The following is a 20,577-nucleotide window of genomic DNA, read 5'->3' as shown; positions in this document are numbered from 1 at the left end:
AGGTCAGGACTCTGGAGTAAACATCATTCCTGGGGCCTTGCTGGTTTCAGGAATGGGAATTGTGCTCTCAGGTAGGTCCTCCTGAGGAGGGAGGGCCAGAAGGGGGAGGAGGCCAGGTGTCCATATTCAGCCTCGAGGGGAGCCACCTTTGGGAGGCCAAACACAGACACAACGGACACAGGGCCAACAGGAAATGCAAGGCAGAATGGGCCGCAGAAGACGCCACTACCCTGCTGCCAGGTTTACAGTTGGCGAAGCAGTTATCTCAATACGTCTGAGGTGCAGTGCTGAAGGAGGCTCCGTCTCTCAAGGGAGACAGTGACCTCCCATCTATCAGATGATAGGCCCTGAGATCTGCACCAACTGTGTAGGTGTGCACCCCATGCCAGCACCATTGAAGGTCATGGCTATCCTCAACTTCTATGCCTCAGGCTCTTTCCAGGGGTCAGTGGGTGATCTTTGCAGAGTCTCCCAATCAGCTGTCCACACTTGCGTCAAGCAGGTGATTGACTTTCACTCACTAGTGCTGGGACGAGGCCAAACAGACAGAGCAAGCTAGAGGCTCCGCAGTGATTGCTGGGTTCCCCCGCGTCCAGGGTGCAATCAACTGCACACGTGGCCATCAAGGCGCCAGTGGGTGAGCCGGGTGCCTATGTCAACAGGAAGGGATTCCACTCCATGAATGTGCAGATAGTGTGTGACCATAGGATGAAGATTCTGCAAGTCTGTGCAAGGTTCCCAGGCAGCTCCCATGACACGTACATCCTCAAACACTCCCAGGTGCCGAGGTTCTTCAGTTTTCCAGCCCGGCTAGATGGATGGTTGCTAGGTGACAAAGGCGCCTCACGCCCCTCTGCCATCCAAGAAGAGGCTAAGCAGCAGTACAATAGGAGCCTTGCTTCCAACAAGGGCTGTGGCAGAGAGAACCATCGGGCTTCTTAAGATGCGCTTCCGATGCCTGGACCATTCAGGGGGCGCACTGCAGTACCTCCCAGGTCGTGTGTCGCTGATTGTGGTTGCATGCTGCGCTCTCCACAATTTGGCGCTGCAAAGGGGGGGACGCAGTGAAGGAAGAAGATGTAGACGTAGATGCTCTGGCTGCACGTGATAAGTCCAGTAGTGAGTCTGAGGACGAGCACACTCAGGAGAACGCTGAGGGGGTAGATGCCGACACTGGCAACCTCCAGGGAGGCAGGGACACCCGGGAGGCTTTAATCCAACAAACGTTCAGCTACAAGAACAGAATTACCTGGAAAAACTCAGCAGGTCTGGCAGCATCGGCGGAGAAGAAAAGAGTTGACGTTTCGAGTCCTCATGACCCTTCAACAGAACTGAACATTCAGGTAGCCCACCACAGATGGATCTTCAACACATGCCAGGGCTGCAGGCTTCATACTCGATACGTGACAGCAACATCTGCCTGGTTAGGAACATTAACTATGTGCCTTGTCAATAAAGCTCCATGACAAACAAGTCACTCAACTTGGGTTCCCATACACCTGCAGAAGTAAGGAATCACCCTGAGCCTTGTTCACAAATAAAGCATTTAATTAATGTAAAAAAAAATAGAAAAGAAACTTAATTCAAAGGTGTTAAGCTGCACACCAAATTATAATCAACTAATACCAGGACAACTTAAAGGCATCAGTGAGAAGCCCGTGGTGTGCCTAAGGTGCCTTAAGCTTACGTTTTCGGGTGCTACTTGTAGGTGCTCCCCCCTCACTGGCCGTCAAGACAGCCTGCTCACTCTGCTTTCCTGTTGGCCTTGATGACCTTGGCGGGCATCCTCTGGCCATCTGGAAAGAAGCAGCCAGTGGCACGGCTGGCATCTCCCCAGTCGCCGCAGCATCATCGGATCCCATGGTCACTGGCAAAGGGGTGAAGGAGCTGCTGCCCTCATCCGGAGCGCCCTGAGAGCAGCCCGCAGAGACAACAGGCAACTCGTCCGCCGATGTGAGGTTGCTTCAGACCTCCCTACTCACCTTTGACGGATAGGCACCTAGCTGAGACACCGGGTGTTCAATCTATCTCCCACAGTTACACTGACCAGCTGAGGTCAATGCTGCTGAGAGGTCTTGCAGGTCCGAACGCATCCCCAGGAAGCCCTGATTGTTCTCCTTGGATGAGCCTCTCCATGAGAGTCTCCATCCTCTCCATGAAGGAAGCACTGCGCTCAACCAGGAGGGTCAACAGATTGCTGATGCTCTGTATGGACACCTCTATCATGGAGACCAAGCCATGCATTGCCTCATGTATCTCTGCCAGATTCTCCCGCAGATCCTGCTGGACTTCCAGCATCTGCTGCATCAGGGACCACTCCAGAGGCACATCCTCAGCCACCGACTAAGCATGTTCCTGGTTTCCTGCAGTCCTCCGACTGCCGGCGCCATGGGCACTCTCTGTTACCGCCTGCACCTCAAATGAGTGTGAAGTGCCCTCATCACTGTGCCCCGGGCCACTATCTGACGATCTAATCCCCAACAAGGTGCTAGTATCTGCGTTGGTGCCTGCCTGACTGAGATGGTGTGATGCTGGTGCTTGTAATTCATCCGGGCCCTCAGGTGATAGTGGCAGCCCCTCTGCCTCCTCATCCTGGCCCTGCTCCAGTGAGGCTGAAAGGAAGAACAAGGACATTTGATTAGTTAAAGTCGAGACAATGTCAATGTGCGTGCCTGGCCCCCAGATCAGTACGTGCTCCTCCTTCCATAATCAATGGGAAACCCAAGTTGGAAGCTTAAATCACTAAACAGTCAACAGTGGAATGGTTGCAAGGACAGACATTGTGACCTCAGTGCATGGCACTCTTACCTCCCCCTGGCGCCCCAGTCTCACTGCTACCGGTGGACCTGGGTGCTGGGATTCTCTCCAGCTCCAGAGCCTCCTATTCATATCTGGTTATAATCGCCAACTGTGCCTAGCCTCTGCCAATCCACATTCGCTCTGCGTTATTGTGTGTGGACCTTTCCTGAAAAGGAGAGAGGAGCGTTGATTAGTCCACCCTGTACCTGGATTGCATTCCTGTCACCCCCACCTGAGTGAAACATTGCAGGGCTCATGTGAATCGTGACCCTGGAGCAGCCGTACACTCACACCATGCAGCCCAGATGCTGCCTCCATCACATTTTCCACTCACACTGTATGACTTTCCAAAGCAAGGAGGCACAACCACATAGAACACCAAGGGCAGCAGATGGATGGGTGCTCTGCCACCTGGATGTTCCACTCCCAGTCAGTCAGCAGCCTGACTTTGACATGTTTCGGAGTTCCAGCACTGCGCCTAGGAGCAGATCCTTGATGTCGCCCCAAAAACAATACTGTGGGTGTAAGTCTATCACATACAGCTCAACACAACCCTCTCAGGGTGAACTAGGCATGGGCAATAAATGCTGGCCCACCCAGCGAAGGCCACATGCCGTGAATGGTTCAATGCAGTAACTACATTCAGTGTTTGTGGGGCGGGGGGGGTGTGTGCTATGTTAAGTGACTCATGCAAACACAGTACTCAACCTTCCCGATCGCAAGAGGTCATTGAAGCGCTTGCGGCACTGAACCCAGGTGCGTAACATCACATTGTGCAAGCTAACAATCTCTGCCACCTCCTCCCAGGCACGCTTGGTCATGTGGGGGAGCCTCCTCCTCCTGTCCCTTGGCATGAGGATTTCAGGCTGTGCTGCGGAGCACAGCAAGGCACTCATCTGAGAAGCGCGGGGCACAGTGCCCGGCTAACCTGCCCTCCTGTCTGGCCTTCTCACCAGCAGCGCTCTCAGGAGCCCTTCTGCTGGCCATGGCTGACAGCCTTTGGAAGGCTGCCTGCGCGGTCTTTAAACACTGCAGTCCTGCCACCACTCGCCCCCTCCTTAATTGGCCCGCCCACATAAAATGGCAGGTGGCGATCGGCTCCATGCCCGCTCCTGACTGGCCCACCCGACCGGGAGAAAATTCTCCCCCTAGTTTTATTTGTGGGTGTTACTAGCACTTAATAAGCACAGTAAATTGTACACATAGGAATTATAAGTAATTAATTTAACTAAATAACATACGTAACAATGGTAGGACAGGTGTTATGCTGCAGCTGTGAAATGTGGAAGCTTTTGCATGCCAAGGCAGTCCAGGACAAACACGTCTGCAGCTAGAATTCCGGATTAGGATCTGGAAGCCGAACTACAGACACTGCAACATAAGGGAGGGGGTGAAATACGTGATCACTTTGTTCCAGAAGGCGGTCACACCTCTTAGAATAGGGTCATCTGTTTTGGCCAGCAGTGAGGGACAGGAGGATGTGACCATGAGGGAGGCTGGTAAAGGGGCTGAGCAGACAGTAATGGAGGAGCCTCGGGCTTTGCAACTGTCAAACAGGCTTGAGGTGCTCAAAACTTGTGTAGATGAAAGCGAGATCTGCAAGGTGGATGAGCAGGCTGGCCATGGCACTGTGGTACAAGAAGCCATTCGAGCAAGGGGAGCAATTGGTAGACAGTATATTGAGGGGGATTGACACTGTTCTCTGCAGCTAAGGGCAAGAGTCCTGGTGGCTGTGTTGCCTGCCCAGTGCCAGGGTTCAGGACATCTGCTCAGGGCTGGGGAGGAACTTGCAATGGGAGGGGGAGGATCCAGTTGTTGTGATCCATGTAGGTACCAACGACATAGGTAGAACTAGAGAAGAGGTTCTGCATAGTGAGTAGGAGGGGTTAGGCACCAAATTAAGAAGCAGAACCTCAAAAGGTAATAATCTCTGGATTACCTGAGCCACGTGCGAATTGGCATAGGGCAAATAAGATTAGAGAGATGAATGCATGGCTCAAAGATTGGTGTGGAAGAAGTAGATTCTGGTTCGTGGGAAACTGACATCAGTACTGGGGAAAGTGGGGGCTGTACCATTGAGACAGTCTATACCTGAACCATGCTGGGACCAGTGTTCTATCAAGCTGCGTAACTAGAGAAGTAGAGAGGGCTTTAAACTAGAGAGGGCTTTAAACTAAACAAGAGGGGTGAGGGATCAAGCTTGGGTAGAAATTGCAAATCATGGGGTACAGTCAAAGCAGGACAGCAAAATAGTAATATGGGAAATAAGAGAGTCAGAAATGGCAGGAAGGGAAAGAATGAAAAAACCCAGGAATGCACCAACAGTCAAGACTAGATGTTACAAAGATATCAAAAAGGTAAAACTAAAGACTCTGTATCTGAATGCGCGTAGCATTCATAACAAAGCAAATGAATTGATAGCACATGTTGAAGTAAATATGATCTGATGGCTGTTACAGAGATCTGGCTGCAGAATGACAAGGATTGGGTTTTGAATATTATAGGGTATACAACGTTCAAGAAGAATAGGAAGCTAGGTAAAGATGGAGGGGTAGCACTGTTAATCAAAGGTTAGAGATAACCTTGGATCTGGAGATCAGGGTGTATAATTGGTTTGGGTGGAGATGAGGAATAACAGGGGAAATAAATCACTAGTTGGAGTGGTCTACAGGCCCCCTAACAGTGACCACAATGTAGGACAAATGATACAAGAAGAAACATTTGGTGCTTGTGATAAGGGGACACAATAATTATGGATGATTTTAATCTACATATAAACTGGAAAAATCAGACTGGCAGTAGTAGCCCACATAGCTGTGCCTGTCTCTTTATGGGGTATGTGGAACATTCCTTGTTGCAGTCCTACTCCGGCCCCCTTCCACAACTCTTTCTCCGGTACATCGATGGTTACTTCGGTGCCGCTTCATGCTCTCGTCGGGACTTGGAAAAATTTATTAATTTTGCTTCCAATCTCCACCCCTCCATCATTTTCACGTGGTCCATCTCTGACACTTCCCTTCCCTTCCTTGACCTCTCTGTCTCAATCTCTGGTGATAGACTGTCCACCAATATCCATTACAAACCCACCGACTCCCACAGCTATCTCGACTACAGCTCCACACACACCGCTTCCTGTAAGGACTCCATCCCATTCTCTCAGTTCCTTCGCCTCCGTCGCATCTGTTCCGATGATGCTACCTTCAAAAACAGTTCCTCTGACATGTCCTCCTTCTTCCTTAACCGAGGTTTTCCACCCACGGTCGTTGACAGGGCCCTCAACCGTGTCCGGCCCATCTCCCGCGCATCTGCCCTCACGCCTTCTCCTCCCTCCCAGAAACATGATAGGGTCCCCCTTGTCCTCACTTATCACCCCACCAGCCTCCGCATTCAAAGGATCATCCTCCGCCATTTCCGCCAACTCCAGCATGATGCCACCACCAAACACATCTTCCCTTCACCCCCCTTATCGGCATTCCGTAGGGATCGCTCCCTCCGGGACACCCTGGTCCACTCCTCCATCACCCTCTACTCCTCAACCCCCTCCTATGGCACCACCCCATGCCCACGCAAAAGATGCAACCCCTTCACTTCCTCTCTCCTCACCGTCCAAGGACCCAAACACTCCTTTCAAGTGAAGCAGCATTTCACTTGCATTTCCCCCAACTTAGTCTACTGTATTCGTTGCTCCCAATGTGGTCTCCTCTACATTGGAGAGACCAAACGTAAACTGGGCGACCGCTTTGCAGAACACCTGCGGTCTGTCCGCAAGAATGACCCAAACCTCCCTGTCACTTGCCATTTTAACACTCCACCCTGCTCTCTTGCCCACATGTCTGTCCTTGGCTTGCTGCATTGTTCCAGTGAAGCCCAACGCAAACTGGAGGAACAACACCTCATCTTCCGACTAGGGACTTTACAGCCTTCCGGGCTGAATATCGAATTCAACAACTTTAGGTCGTGAGCTCCCTCCCCCATCCCCACCCCCTTTCTGTTTCCCCCTTCCTTTTTTTTCCAATAAATTATAAAGATTTTCCTTTTCCCACCTATTTCCATTATTAAAAAAAAATTTTAAAAAAACCCCCACTAGAGCTATACCTTGAGTGCCCTACCATCCATTCTTAATTAGCACATTCGTTTAGATAATATCACCAACTTTAACTTTAACACTTATGTGTTCTATTGTACTATTGTCGTTGACATCTTTTGATGATCTGCTTCTATCACTGCTTGTTTGTCCCTACAACCACACCCACCCCCCCCACCTCTCTCTATCTCTCCGCCCCCCACACACACACCTTAAACCAGCTTATATTTCAACTCTTTCTTGGACTCGAACCCAAGTTCTGTCGAAGGGTCATGAGGACTCGAAACGTCAACTCTTTTCTTCTCCGCCGATGCTGCCAGACCTGCTGAGTTTTTCCAGGTTATTCTGTTTTTGTTACAGAGAAAGATGACGAGTTGGATCCAAAACTGGTTCAGCAACAGGAAAGAAAGGGTAATAGTCAGTGGATGCTTTTGCGAATGGAAAGTGGTCTAAGTGTTGGGGCCCTTGCTGTTTGTTATATGTATTAATGATTTGGACTTAGATGTGGGAGGCACAATTGGGAAATTTGCAGATGACACAAAAAATGGCCGTGTAGTTGACAGTGAAGAGGGTAGCTGTTGTCTCCAGAATGACATCAATGGTTTGGTTGAGTGGACGGAAAGGTGGCAAATGGAATTCAATCCAGAAAAGCGTGAGGTAATGCATCTGGGGAGGGCAAACAACGCAAGGGAATACTCAATAAATAGGAGGATATTGAGAGGGGTTGAGAAAGTGAGAGACCTTGAAGTGCATGTCCATAGGTCCTTGAAGGTGCCAGGATAGGTGGATAAGGTGGTAAAGAAAACATATGGAATGCTTTCCTTTATTGGACGAGGTATTGGATACAAAAGCAGGAATGTAATACTGGAACTGTATAAAATGCTGGTTAGATCCCTGCTGGAATTTTGTGTACAGTTCTGGTCACCACATTACAGTTGTGTACACAGTTCTGATTACCTCATTGCAGGAAGGACATACTTACTCTGGAGAGAGTATAGAAGATATTTACAAGAATGTTTTGCCAGGGCTAGAAAACTGTCGCTATGTGGAAAGGTTGGAGAGGCTAGGCTTGTTTTCCTTAGAACAGTGGAGGCTGAAGGGTGACCTAATTGTGGTGTACAAAATTACGAGGGGCCTAAATAGGGTAGACAGGAAAGACTTGTTTACCCTAGCTGAGGGATCAATTTCCAGTGAGCATAGATTTAAGGTGTTGGGTAGAAGGATTAGAGGGGGCATGAGGAAAACTTTTTCACCCAGAGGGTGATGGGCATCTGGAATTCACTGCCTAAATTGGTGGCTGAGGCTGAAATGCTCAACTCATTTAAAAGGTACCCGGATCTGCACCTGAAGTGCTGTAACCTGAAAGGCTACGGACCATGTGCTGGAAAGTAGAATTAAAAATGAGCAGCTAGTTTCTTTTTTTCTCTTTTTTGGGCTGGTGCAGACACGATGGGCTGAATGACCTTTTTCTGCACCATAACTTTTCTATGGATGCTAGGGTAGTAGTGATTTGGGTAAAATTCAGCAGAGTGGGTCAGGAGAGACAGAAATATTCGCAAAAGTAATGGGGCATTTCATGATTAGGGTGACAGCAGGGAAAAATAGAAAAAAAAGTTGAAGACACTATATTTGAAAACATAAATCAATCAATCAAAACAAAATAGATGAATTAATAACACAGATAAAATTAATAAGTTTGATCTAAGAGTGGAGACAAACTTGCAGAGTGGCCAAGGTTGGGAATTAAATATTCTAGATTACTTGACCCTTAGAGGGGATAGGAAAGATGGTGAAGTTGGTGGTGTTCCCTTATAATAAAGGATGGGATAAAGACAGTTGAAAGAAAGGATCTTAGCTTGGAAAATGAATATGTAGAATCAGTTAGGGTGAAGCTAAGAAACCACAAGGGGCAGAAAACAATGTAGTCTAAAGGCTCCCTAATAGTTACAGTGTCAGGCAGAGTATAAATCAGGAGATTAGAAGCGCATACAACAAGAGTAATACAATAATCATGGGGAATTTTAATGTTCATAGAGATTGAGCAAACCAAATTTGTAGCAATAGCATGGAAGTTAAGTTCATGGAACAGATTGAAGATAGTTTTTTAGATCAGCCCAGGAACAAACTAGCGTACAAGCTATGTTGAATTTAGTTTTGTGTGATGAGCTAGGGCTAAATTAATAACCTTGCAGTAAAGGAGCCTCAGGGAACATGATCCTAATGCAGTAGAATTTTATAATGAGTCTAAGAGTGGTTTTAGTTAAATCAGAAACTAGGGTCTTAAATCTTGACAAAGAACAGGACAAGTTGGCCAAAGTAGATTGGGAAACTAGATTAATAGATGTGATTGTAGATAGGAAATGGGAAATAATTAAAGAATTAATCCATAATTTGCAACAATTATGCATTCCCTTAAGGAATAAAACCCCACAGGAAAAATGGTTCGACTGTTGCTAACAAGAGAAGTTAAACATAGTATGAAAGGAAGAGGCTACATTTTTATTCATTCATGAGAGCTTAGTGTAACTGGCAAGGCCAGCATTTATTTCACATCCCTAATTGTCCTCGAGGTGGTGGTGGTGAGCGGCCTTCTTGAACTGCTGCACACCTTGTGGCATAGGTATATCTAGTGCTGTTAGCTAGGGAGTTCTAGAATTTTGATCCAGTGACAATGAAGGAACGGCGATATATTTCCAAATCGGGACAGTGTATGGCTTGGATGGAGAACTTCCAGGTGTTGGTATTGTGTGTGCCTGCTCTCCTTGTCTTTTAAGGCAGTAGGATTTGAGGGTTTACAATGTTGCCAAAAATATTTATAGGCCTGAAGACTGGAAGGATCTTAAAATTCAGCAAAGGATGACAAAGAAACTGAAGTAAAGAGAAAACAGGATGAGAATAAACTAACTAAAGACATAAAATGACTGCAAAAGCATCAATAGGTTTGTACAGAAAGGAGGGTGGGGGGATAGAAAACAGGATAGAAAATAAGCCAGTTAACCTGACATCACTAGTAGGGAAAATGCTAGAATCTATTCTTAGGGATGTGTTAACAAGGCACTTTGAAAATTATAGAGTTAACGTTGAGTCCGTATGACATTTCTTCCATAGAAGGTCATACGGACTCGAAACGTTAACACTTTTTTTTCTCTCCACAGATGCTGTTAGATCTGCTGAGTTTTTCCAGCATTTTGTGTTTTTGTTTCAGATTTCAAGCATCTGCAGTATTTTGCTTTTAACTTTGAAAATGATGATTGGGCAAAATCAATAGGGAGTTATTAAGTGAAACCATGTTCAATAAATTTGGTAATTCTGAGAATGTAACTATGGGGTGGATAAAGTGGAACCAGTAAATGTAGTGCATTTTGATTTTCAAAATGTGTTCAATAACGTGTCACACAGAAGAGATTACTTCATAAAATTGGGGCTAATGGGATTGGGAGTAATATGTATTAACACAGAATGAGGATTGGTTAACAAGCAGAAAGCAGAGAGGAGGAATCACTGGGTCATTTCCAGATGGCAGACTGCAATTACAGGGGTACCCAAAAGGATCAGCGATTGGCATCAGCTACTTACAATCTGACATTAATGACTTTTATGAGGGGATTGAGGGTAATGTATCCAAGTTTGCTAATGATACAATGTTAGGTGGGAAAGAAGCTGTGAGGGAGCAAAGAGGCTACAAATGGATTTAGGAAGGCTAAGTGAATTGTAAGAGTGTGGCAGATGAATATAATGTGGAGAAATGTGGTTATCCACTTTGATAGGTAAAATATTAAGGATATTTTTTAAATGGTGAGAAACTGGAAAATGTTGGTATTCATAAGGGTCTGGGTGCCCTTGTATAGAATTCACAGCAAGTTAATATTTAGGTACAGTAAGAAATTAGAAAAGCAACTGGTATGTTAGTATTAATTACAAAGGGATTGGAATACAAGAGTAGAGCAGTTTTAGAATAATTGTTTATAGTCTTTGTCTCTGCCATGGCTCAGTTGGAAGAACTCTCATCTGAATCCGAAGGTTGTGGGTTCAATTCCCATTCTAGGACTTGAGAACAAAAATCAAGGTGACCAAGGGAATGCTGCACTATCACAGACGCCATCTTTTGTACGAGATATTAAACTTAGGTCCTTTCTGCCCTCACCAGTGGGCATAAAAGATCCCATAGCACTTAAATGAAGACAAGCGATGGAGACACACCCTGTCTGATATTTATCCTTTAATCAACATCACAAAAACAGATTACCTGGTCATTATCACTACTGTTTGTAGGAGCTTGTTGTGTGCAAATTGGTTGGCATTTTTCCTGTATCACAACAGTGACGGCGCTTTAAAAGTACTTCACTGGCTGTAAAGCATTTTGGGACATCCTGTGAAAGATGCTATATAAATGCAAGTAGTTCTATTTTTTCTTTTCCTCCACAGCTAGAGTACTGCGTACCTATTTTGGTCTCCTGGAATATATTTGTCTTAGAGGGAATGCAACCAAGGTTCACGACACTGATCCCTCTGATGAAGGGAATGTCCTATGAGGTCAGATTGAGGAGGCAAGGCCTATGTTCCTTAGAGTTTAGAAGAACGAGAGGTGATCGCACCAAAACACGTAAAATGCTTAAGGGGCTTTACAGAGTAGATACTGGGGAGGATTTTTTCCAGAATCAGGAGTTACATTGTCAGAATAAGGGGTTGGCCATTTAGGACTGAGATGAAGAGAAATTTCTTCACTCAAAGGGTTGCGAATCTTTACAATTGTCTACCACAGAGAGTTGTGGATGTTCAAAGAGTATATTAAAATCAGGACAGATTTTTGGATACTAGGGACATAAAGGGAAATGAGGATAGTGTAGAAGGGTGTAGCTGTTATAAAACATCAGCCATGAATGTGAAGCAGATTCAAGAGGCCTAATGGCCTAGTCCTATTTCTTACGTTCTTCGGGAAGCACATTTCATGGACAATTAGGATGCTACGATTGCAAACAATCTGCCACCTGAGACATTGGCTAGGAGAGGGATACAGTGGGTTGGTTGGTTGAATTTGTGGCAGGATCCAAAGATGATGGTTTCTGTTTTGTCAATGTTTGGCTGGAGGAAACTGCAGTTCATTCAAGACTGGATGTTTAACACAAAATCTTACAGCACAGAGATAGTGAAAGGCTTGAAAGAAGTCCTGAAGATAAGAACCATATTATGATCAAAGTAGTTTAGATGTGGAATATGCAGCTGAGAGAAGCAGATATGATAGGAAGAGAATCACCATCAGACAATGGCCATTTTAAAAAAGAGATCTCTATCTGCATACCATTGTCAAATCCTCCACCATCAGCACCTTGGAGGCCGCCACTGCCCAGATAGTTAACTGGACCAGCCACATAAATACAACGGCTACAAGGACAGGTCAGAGACTGGGTGTCCAGAGAAAAGTTACTCATCGCCTGACTTCCAAAGCTCTTCAAACAACTCAAAGCACAAGTCAGGATTGTGATGGAATAACCTTCACATGCCTGGATGCAGGTCCAACAACACTCTAGAAACTTGATACCATCCCGGACAAAGGATTCCACTTGATTGTCAATTCATTCACCACCGTAAACATTCACTCCCTTCACCACCAGCACACTGACTGCAGTGTGTATTATCTACAAAGATACACTGCTGTAACTTGTCAAGACTTCTTCAGCAGTCCCTTGCAAACCTGTGACCTCTAACACCAAAATCTGTAGATAGGTGCATGGGAACATCAAGTTCTCCTCCAAGTTACACACCTTCCTGAATTAAATATATAATCATTGTTCCTTCAACGCCCTGGGTCAAATCCTGAAATTCCCTACTTAACATCACCGTCAGAGGTCTTTCACCACATGGACCATGGAAGCTCAAGAATGCAGTTCATCACCACAATCTAAAGGATAACTAGTAATGGCGATCAGTGCTGGCTTTGCCAGTGATGCCCACATCAGGAGATTGAGTAAATAAAATAATTAGAACTCCACAATAATATTGTAAAATGCATTAGCAATGAAATACCAAGAAAAGGCATAGTTCTCTTAACTTAGCAGTGTTTCAGCTATACTATCTATGCCACTTTGTGTAGAACATCGAATCTGAAACTGCATTTGGTAGATGTGTTTAAGTGAAAAGAAATGCATATAGGTTAAACTATATTTCACAAAATTACCACTTAAATTTTACATCAACATACATAACATTACTGTGTTCCCCATAAAAAAATCCTTTTCAACCCTAAGTAATCTGCTCCAATAGTATGTGCTACTATTTTAAGAATCTGCTTTTTAAATGCTTGAAAAAAATACTTACTTAGAAAGCAAACACCTGCACAGCTTAAATACACACAGCAAGAACAGTAAGCGTGATTGGTCAGATTTTAAATCTCATGCAATTGGGCAGAAGTTTGTCAAAGTTGTTTATAATTCTTTAACTTAAAAAGGTCAAGCAATAAGAAACTGGTAATTTAAATAAAATGTGGATTTTGTGCCAAACTTTGCAGTCAACATGATTGTAACTTGAAGAATCTCACTGCTACATTCTGTCACATTCACTGTAATGCCATGAGTTAAAATGACTTAGCCACTAAATTCTGCTTCCCCAAAAGAATTTTTTTGCCAAATCCTAAACTTCACCCCACCTGCTTAACTTTTGTCAAGGCTCATCCCAAGCAGTGCTGTGACACAGGACTACAGGCTGTTCCCAGGGACACACACCGAGACAAACATCAACTGCAGCTGGAGGATCATCAACTTGGTGAAAGATGCTCTTTGGTCTGCCCCAAACTTGTTGGTCTTCCAGTGCAAAGAGTTGTACCCGACCCAGTGCTGCAGACTGGCACATTCCAAGGTTCAGGACTACGTGCTGAGAGACACACTAAAGCTTGAGGAAGCTTTAGGACCAATGGGGAAAGCTCGCTGTCTAAGACCTTTCTGTCATAGTGCACCGAGAGGCTGGGAAAGGTATAGACCCCTCGGGCTGTATGGCTCACAATAAATGTATGCATTGAATACTAATTGTATTATAATTGTATTGAAGCACCTCAGAGTGCAACATGATGTATGTTGATAACTCCAATACCATTGCACTGTCTGACTGTCTGTAATGACCATATTGAAGTGATTGTAATATTTATTGATTGTATTGAAGCACCTCATGATCCATGTGTAAAAGTTGAATCTGATTGCACTCTTTGTGATTGCAATTTAGAAATTTTGTAGTGTTCTTTCAGATATTTTATAAATAAAGTATACTTTTCAAAAAAAAAACTACTTAACTTCCTGAGGGTTAGTGGTGCATAAATACTGACCTTTAAAGTAATAAGGCAGAATTTAGAATGTTCTCAGATTTTCTCCATTACGTCCTGGCATGGCATGATCTACAAAAAACATTCCATTCCGAGCTTCAGCAACATCTACATCTGTGAAATTGTGAATGATCGATTATCAGAACCACACTCCACTATGGAGCATTCCGCAACTCTAATGGATTCCTGCAACAAATACCACAGTTGCAATATATCTCATAAAAGTTCAGAATATAGCTACAAGATCTTGACTTCCAGTTCAACATAGTGCAGTATCAGACTTAGGGAATCATAAGGCAGGCTTTACTGATCTGACTGCTGGCAAAGGTCTGCTTCCACACTTGGCCCAAGAGCAGGAACATGGCTGCAGCAGGGCTGGGTGAACCTCTGGCTCTCATGGTAACATGACATTGGCTTCCACCCATTATTCAAATGAAGGGAAATGAGCCAGAAATCAAGAAGAATCGGGCAGCCACATAGAATTACATATAATATACAGCAGTCAGTTTGCATGGCCTTATTGTTCACTTGCGTTTCCTCTTACCCTTCTTTATCGAACTTAGCAGCATAATCCTCTATTCCCTCCTTCCTCATAAGCTTTCCTAGCTTCCCATTAAATACATCTATACTATCACCCTCAATTACTCCCTGGAAAAGCTAGTTCCAAACTCTTATCAATCCCTGGCTCAAGCAGTTTCATCTGAATTCCATAATTTGATTGTTGGGTGATTATCTTATATTGATGGCCTTTAGGTTTGCTCTTCCCTACAAATGGTAACATTTTCTCTGTGTGTACTCTATTAAAAGCTTTCATAATTTTAAACAGCTCGATTAGTTCACTTCAGCTTTCTCTTTTCAAAAGAAAAGAAACGCAGACTAATCATCCTTTACTGATGAGTATAACCTTTCATTTTTGGTATTATCCTTGCAAATCTTTCATGCATCCTTTCCAGTGCCCTATATTCTTTCTACAATATGGCATTCAGAACAGTACAGTATGGACTATCCGAGGTTCCATATAAATTTATCATGACTTCTCTAATTTTTAATTTTATTCCTCTAGAAATAAACCCGAGTGCTTGGTTTGCTTTTTTAATGGCCTTATTAACCACTTTTAGTGATTGGTGTATTTGTATCCCAGATCCTTTTGTTCTTCTACCCTATTTAGATTCAGATTTTCCAAGTAACATGGCCTGAATATTTCTCATACCAAAATGTAATACCTCATACTCATCCACATTGAACTTAATTTCCCAAATATATGCACATTCTGCAAGTTTATTAATGCCTTCTTGTAATCTGTTGCAGCCCTTCTGTTAGGAAAGGGGGATAGTTCAAGTAAATTATGTGTGTATCTGGGTGTTAAGAATAAAGTATATCTTTAAGGTTAAATTACATTTTTGTCTATTTGTGGGTTAAAAGGTGAAACCTGGGATTTTTGAGTGGAGACAGCAGGTCTAAAGCTCTGTTGGTATACCTGCATTTCTAATAAGTGCGATGACTCCTGAAGAGAAGTTAAAGCAACACAAGAGTAGAAGACACTGCGTACACGTACGTACGTACACACACACACACACACACACACTCAAAAAGTCCTGTTAAGTGAAGTTAAGAGTGAGGAGCAGAGGAAGGCTCCAAGTCTCAAGCCTAAAGGAAAAAAAGCTGCTGGAAGCAGATTTAAAGTGAGTGGCCAGGAGGTCCAAAAAGACAGCTGAAGGTCTGTAACTTTTTGCTATGGGCATGTGAAGCAGTGGTGTATCATTGACGGCTAAGTCAGTGAGAAAGAGTGGGCAGAAGAAAGCTTGAATGCATGTGGTGACCTGGAGAGAGGAACATTGAAAGGAGATGGACACTTGCATAAAGCGTCTGAAAGAAAGCGCCGGTTTGAGAGAAAATTCCAAAGTGAGTTCCTGGAGAGTGGAGATTGGAAACCCTCATGTGAAAGGAGTTCCGTGAGACTGATAAAAACAAAAAAACTGCGGATGCTGGAAATCCAAAACAAAAACAAAACAGAATTACCTGGAAAAACTCAGCAGGTCTGGCAGCATCGGCGGAGAAGAAAAGAGTTGACGTTTCGAGTCCTCATGACCCTTCGATTCCGTGAGGCTGGTTGGTTCATGGTGTGACAAGCAACTGGTGGGAGCTGATGAGAGATTAAAAGTATCTGTTTGGAGTAGCATCTGTCACTTGGTTTCAGAGTGTGGTGTGCCTGACAGCAGTTTGCTAATTGGTTTATGTGGACTGTGTACTTACTGTGAACATTAGAGTATAAGACAGCTTGTGTAACTTGTGTTATCCCTGCAAATCAGTATATATCTGTAAAGGTATAGTTGTGGGTGAAGGAGTAATGTAATACAGATCATCTTTTCTTGTTTAATAAATGTTTTATTCTTTTGTTAAAAGTTCATCAGCTGACTCCAGCTGTTCAATAGCCACTCTCCATGTATCTAAACAAAAAATAAAAGTTAGAATCTATCAAGCCAGGTTTCAACCTGGGATCAGGCATGTCCAGTAGTAACATCAGCTGGGATCATAACACTTCTCAGTACTGACTAGGTTCCTCAATTTGGTGTTATCCTAAAATTTAGAAATTGTGTTTTTGATTCCAAGATCTAAATCGGTAATATATATTGAGAACAACAGTGGTCCTGGCACTGATCCTTGTTGAACTCCACCTCTCATCTTCTGGTTCTCTGAATAGCTACCCTTTACCCTCATGCTCTGGTTTCTGCCTTGCAGCCAGCTGGATTTCTATTTTCCTACTTTTCCCTTGATTCTGCATGCTCTGATCTTATTCGTTAGTCTATTATGTGATACCTCATCAAAGGCCTTTGGAAATCTAGATATATTACCTGATTTTTATATCAACTACACGCCCTTGTCTACTTTCCTTGTAACCTCTTCAAAGAATTCAATGAGAATGGTCAAGTAATACTTTCTCTTTTGAAATCCTGCTGACTATTCCTATTTTTTAAAATTTTCTCCTTTACTCCACTATTTTCCCTGTAGCCCATGTTAAGCTGGCTGGTTTATAATTGCCTGGACATGTTTTATCTAATTCTTAAAAAAAAGACACAAAGAAAGCTGCTCAATAGTCTTCTGGCCTCTTTTTAATGCAGTGGAGCTATTTGCAAGGTCACCTCAATAAAAAATGGCTCAATGGAGAAGCAATCAGGATTTCATAGCCATTTAAATAATGCTCTGGGTTTTAAGAAATCCAACCAACAGAAATAAAATTGCACCATTCCTTTATACTACTGTCAGTGTCCCAAATAGAAAGTGCAAAGATTGGCTAGCTAACAGGAAACAGAGGGTAGCCATAAATGGATCTTTTTCTGGTTGGCGGGATGTAATGAGTGGTGTGCCACAGGGATCGGTGCTGGGATCTCAACTTTTTACAATTTATATAAATGACTTGGATGAAGGGACTGAAGGTATGGTTGCTAAATTTGCTGATGACAAGTAGGAAGTAGGAAAGTAAATTGTGAAGAGGACTTTCAGTGATTGGTGTATTTGTATTCCCAGATCCCTTTGTTCTTCTACCCCATTTAGATTCAGATTTTCCAAGTAACTGGACCTCATTATTTCCTTTCCCAAAATGTAATACCTCATACGCATCCACATTGAAATTCATTTCCCAAATACGTGCACATTCTTCAAGTTTATTAATGCCTCCTTGTAATCTGTTGCAGCCCTTCTAAGTATTGACAATGCTCCTCAATTTGGTGTTATCCTAAAATTTAGAAATTGTGTTTTTGATTCCAAGGTCTAAATCAGTAATATATGTTGAGAACAACTGTGGTCCTGGCATTGATCTTTGTGGAACCCCACCTCTCATATTCTGCTTCTCAGAAGGGGATATAGATAAGTTAAGTGAGTGGGCTAAGATCTGGCAAATCGAGTGTAATGTGGGAAAATGTGAAATTGTCCATTTTGTCAGGAAGAATAAAAAATAAGCATAATATCTAAATGGAGAGAGATTGCAGGGCTCTGAGATTCAGAGGGATCTTGATGTCCTTGTGCATGAATCACAATAGGCTACTATACAAGTGCAACAAATAATTAGGAAAGCTAATCGAATGTTATTGCTTATTGCGAGGGAAATTGAATATAAAAATAGGGCAGTTACACATCAGTTGTACAGGACACTGGTGAGACCACATCTGGAGTACTGTGTATAGTACTGTTCCCTTTATTTAAGGAAGGATGTGGATCCTTATTTAAGGAAGGATGTAAATGCATCATAAGTAGTACAGAAAAGATTTACTAAACTAATACCAGGAATAACCGGGTTATCTTATGAGGAAAGGTTGGACAAGTTAGGCTTGTACCCACTGGAGTTCAGCAGACTAAGAGGTGACTTGATTGAAACCTTTAAGATCCTGAGGCATCTTGAGAGTGTGGATGTGGAAAAGATGTTTCCTCTTGTGGGAGAATCTAGAAATAGGGGTCACTGTTTAAAAATAAGAGGTTGCCCATTTAAGACAGATGAGAGGAAATTTTTTTCTCTCTGAGGGAGTGAGGCTTTGGAACTCTGCTTCCACTGCCTTTTAAGAAACAGAGTATTTGAATGTTTTCTAGGCAAAAGTAGATAGATTCTTGATAAGGGGATGAAAGGATATCTGAGGTAGGCGGGAAGTTACAGTCAGATCAGCCATGATCTTATTGAATGGCAGAGTAGGCTGGAAAGGTCGAATGGCCTACTCTTGCTCCTAACTCATATGTCCGCATGATGCAATTGCTGAACTGATGAACAATACATTAGTCGCCTGCTTGACACACGTGTAAAGAATAATTTGACGAGTATTTCTTAAATCCCCTGGGGCAGCTTGGAATGAGCCAGGCATACAAATGCTCAGGGCTATGGTGACCTTGGCAATGACTGACAGTGCCTCCCTAGTGAAGTGGAGCAAGGAAAGATGGTTATCCTCCAAAATTCTGAAGTGTGTTTCTAACAAGGTGTGGTTTCACAGGGGAAGGATCTTTATCAAGGAATGTATATGGTAAATATCAAGTGTGTTGAGGCATCAGCAAATGCCGTATGCTGTATGCTGTATGGAGAGAACTTGAACTATTGGAAAAGAACTTGAACAGTACTGTACTTTCGGTAATGCCCACTTTGAACAGTTAAGGAATGTAATTTTACCAATTATGAATAAACCATATTTCTGGGAAAAAAAGTCTAGACAGTTTCATGGGTAAGGATGGTACTGATATTCTGATCCTAACCTGCATCTCTCAATTCATCTTCTTCATCTTCCAAATAATATAGAAATAATCATTACAACGTCCGCCACCAAAATTATAATTGTAGCAGCAGAAAATGTTGCAACCAAAGCTCATGAAAAAAATCTCTCAAAAATTAACTGTGAAAATTCCAAGATAAATTTCACATTCAGATATATACTCTTAAAACATAAGAAATTCAGGATCATCCAATTCTGGCCGTAGCTGAGCAGGCCAGAAACAACTGTGATCAGAGGAGATGATCTAATGTGAGCCAGGAGGAACACTCGGTGCTCTTGTTGGTTCCACATTCTGATTTAATTGACTTTATGTTTGTTTGCAGGCATTCTGTAGGGTTGGTTTTCCTGACCGCAGCCTACAATGACATTGTCGTGGGGAAAACCAATCCTGTAGCAAGGTCCTCAAGCGGACATTAGGATCTTTATTTGAATATGCAAAAGACCTAAAGCTTGCTTAAGGTGTAGCTAACATATTTCTTTTTCGTACGTATACCTCTTGTCCACCATTCTGGAGGCTTAGAAGGCCACTTAGCACATGAGAAAACAGACACCAAATGGCCCAATTTCTATGCAATAGGTTCACTTTTCAAACTGAGGTACCAACTCACATGTCAAGACTGATGCAAATGAAATGAAATGCAGCAAGTTAAATGAACAAATCCAAAAAGCTAAAATAATCCTTCTCTTCCAGTCAACAGACCATTAAGGAAACATACGGTGAAAACGCAGAAAGTGAGGGTCTAAATACTTTTAACTTGCCAACATGATTTCTGCCTTAAATTGATTCCATGTTCCACTACCACCAATAATTTTGATTGGCAACAACACAGCCCTATTATAACAAACCAGCCTGAGATCAACGCATTAAGTAAATGCGAGGCCGGTTCCTGAGATTTTTCAACCCTTCAGCATCAGTTGTGCACATGAATGATCAGTGCACAACACCACAAAAGTTCCCCTTAGTGAAGCAAGGCTTTATTCTTATGGTAAGCATGACTTACTTTTCTAAGCAGCAATATGATAATCCATAGCATATTTTCAACAACTTTATGTTAATAATGTCTTCACCTCATTATTTAAAAAGGTACTAAATATCCTGAAAATTCCAGTAACAAACCATAAAATACCACAGGTTTATA

At 43.3% G+C, this 20,577-nt stretch overlaps 1 protein-coding gene across 9 annotated transcripts in view; it reads right to left on the bottom strand.

Moving 5' to 3' along the window:
- The window catches only part of LOC121293608 (archaemetzincin-2), a 138,957-nt gene that overhangs the window by 70,059 nt on the left and 48,321 nt on the right, over positions 1-20,577 (bottom strand). For 3 of the 9 annotated variants that reach the window (XM_041216716.1, XM_041216709.1, XM_041216715.1), the window contains exon 8: positions 14,240-14,306. The exons of 5 other annotated variants lie outside the window; for them this stretch is intronic. The gene's annotated coding sequence lies outside the window, so the exon portion shown is untranslated. Of the gene's footprint in view, positions 1-14,239; positions 14,307-14,361; positions 14,379-20,577 lie in introns of those variants that run through there. One more of the 9 variants, XM_041216713.1, reaches the window with a different exon arrangement.

This window comes from Carcharodon carcharias, chromosome 22 (assembly GCF_017639515.1).
Source record: "Carcharodon carcharias isolate sCarCar2 chromosome 22, sCarCar2.pri, whole genome shotgun sequence".
Lineage (NCBI taxonomy): Eukaryota > Metazoa > Chordata > Chondrichthyes > Lamniformes > Lamnidae > Carcharodon > Carcharodon carcharias.
Note: the sequence above shows the minus strand (reverse complement) of the source record. Positions and strands in the feature narration are given on the sequence as shown.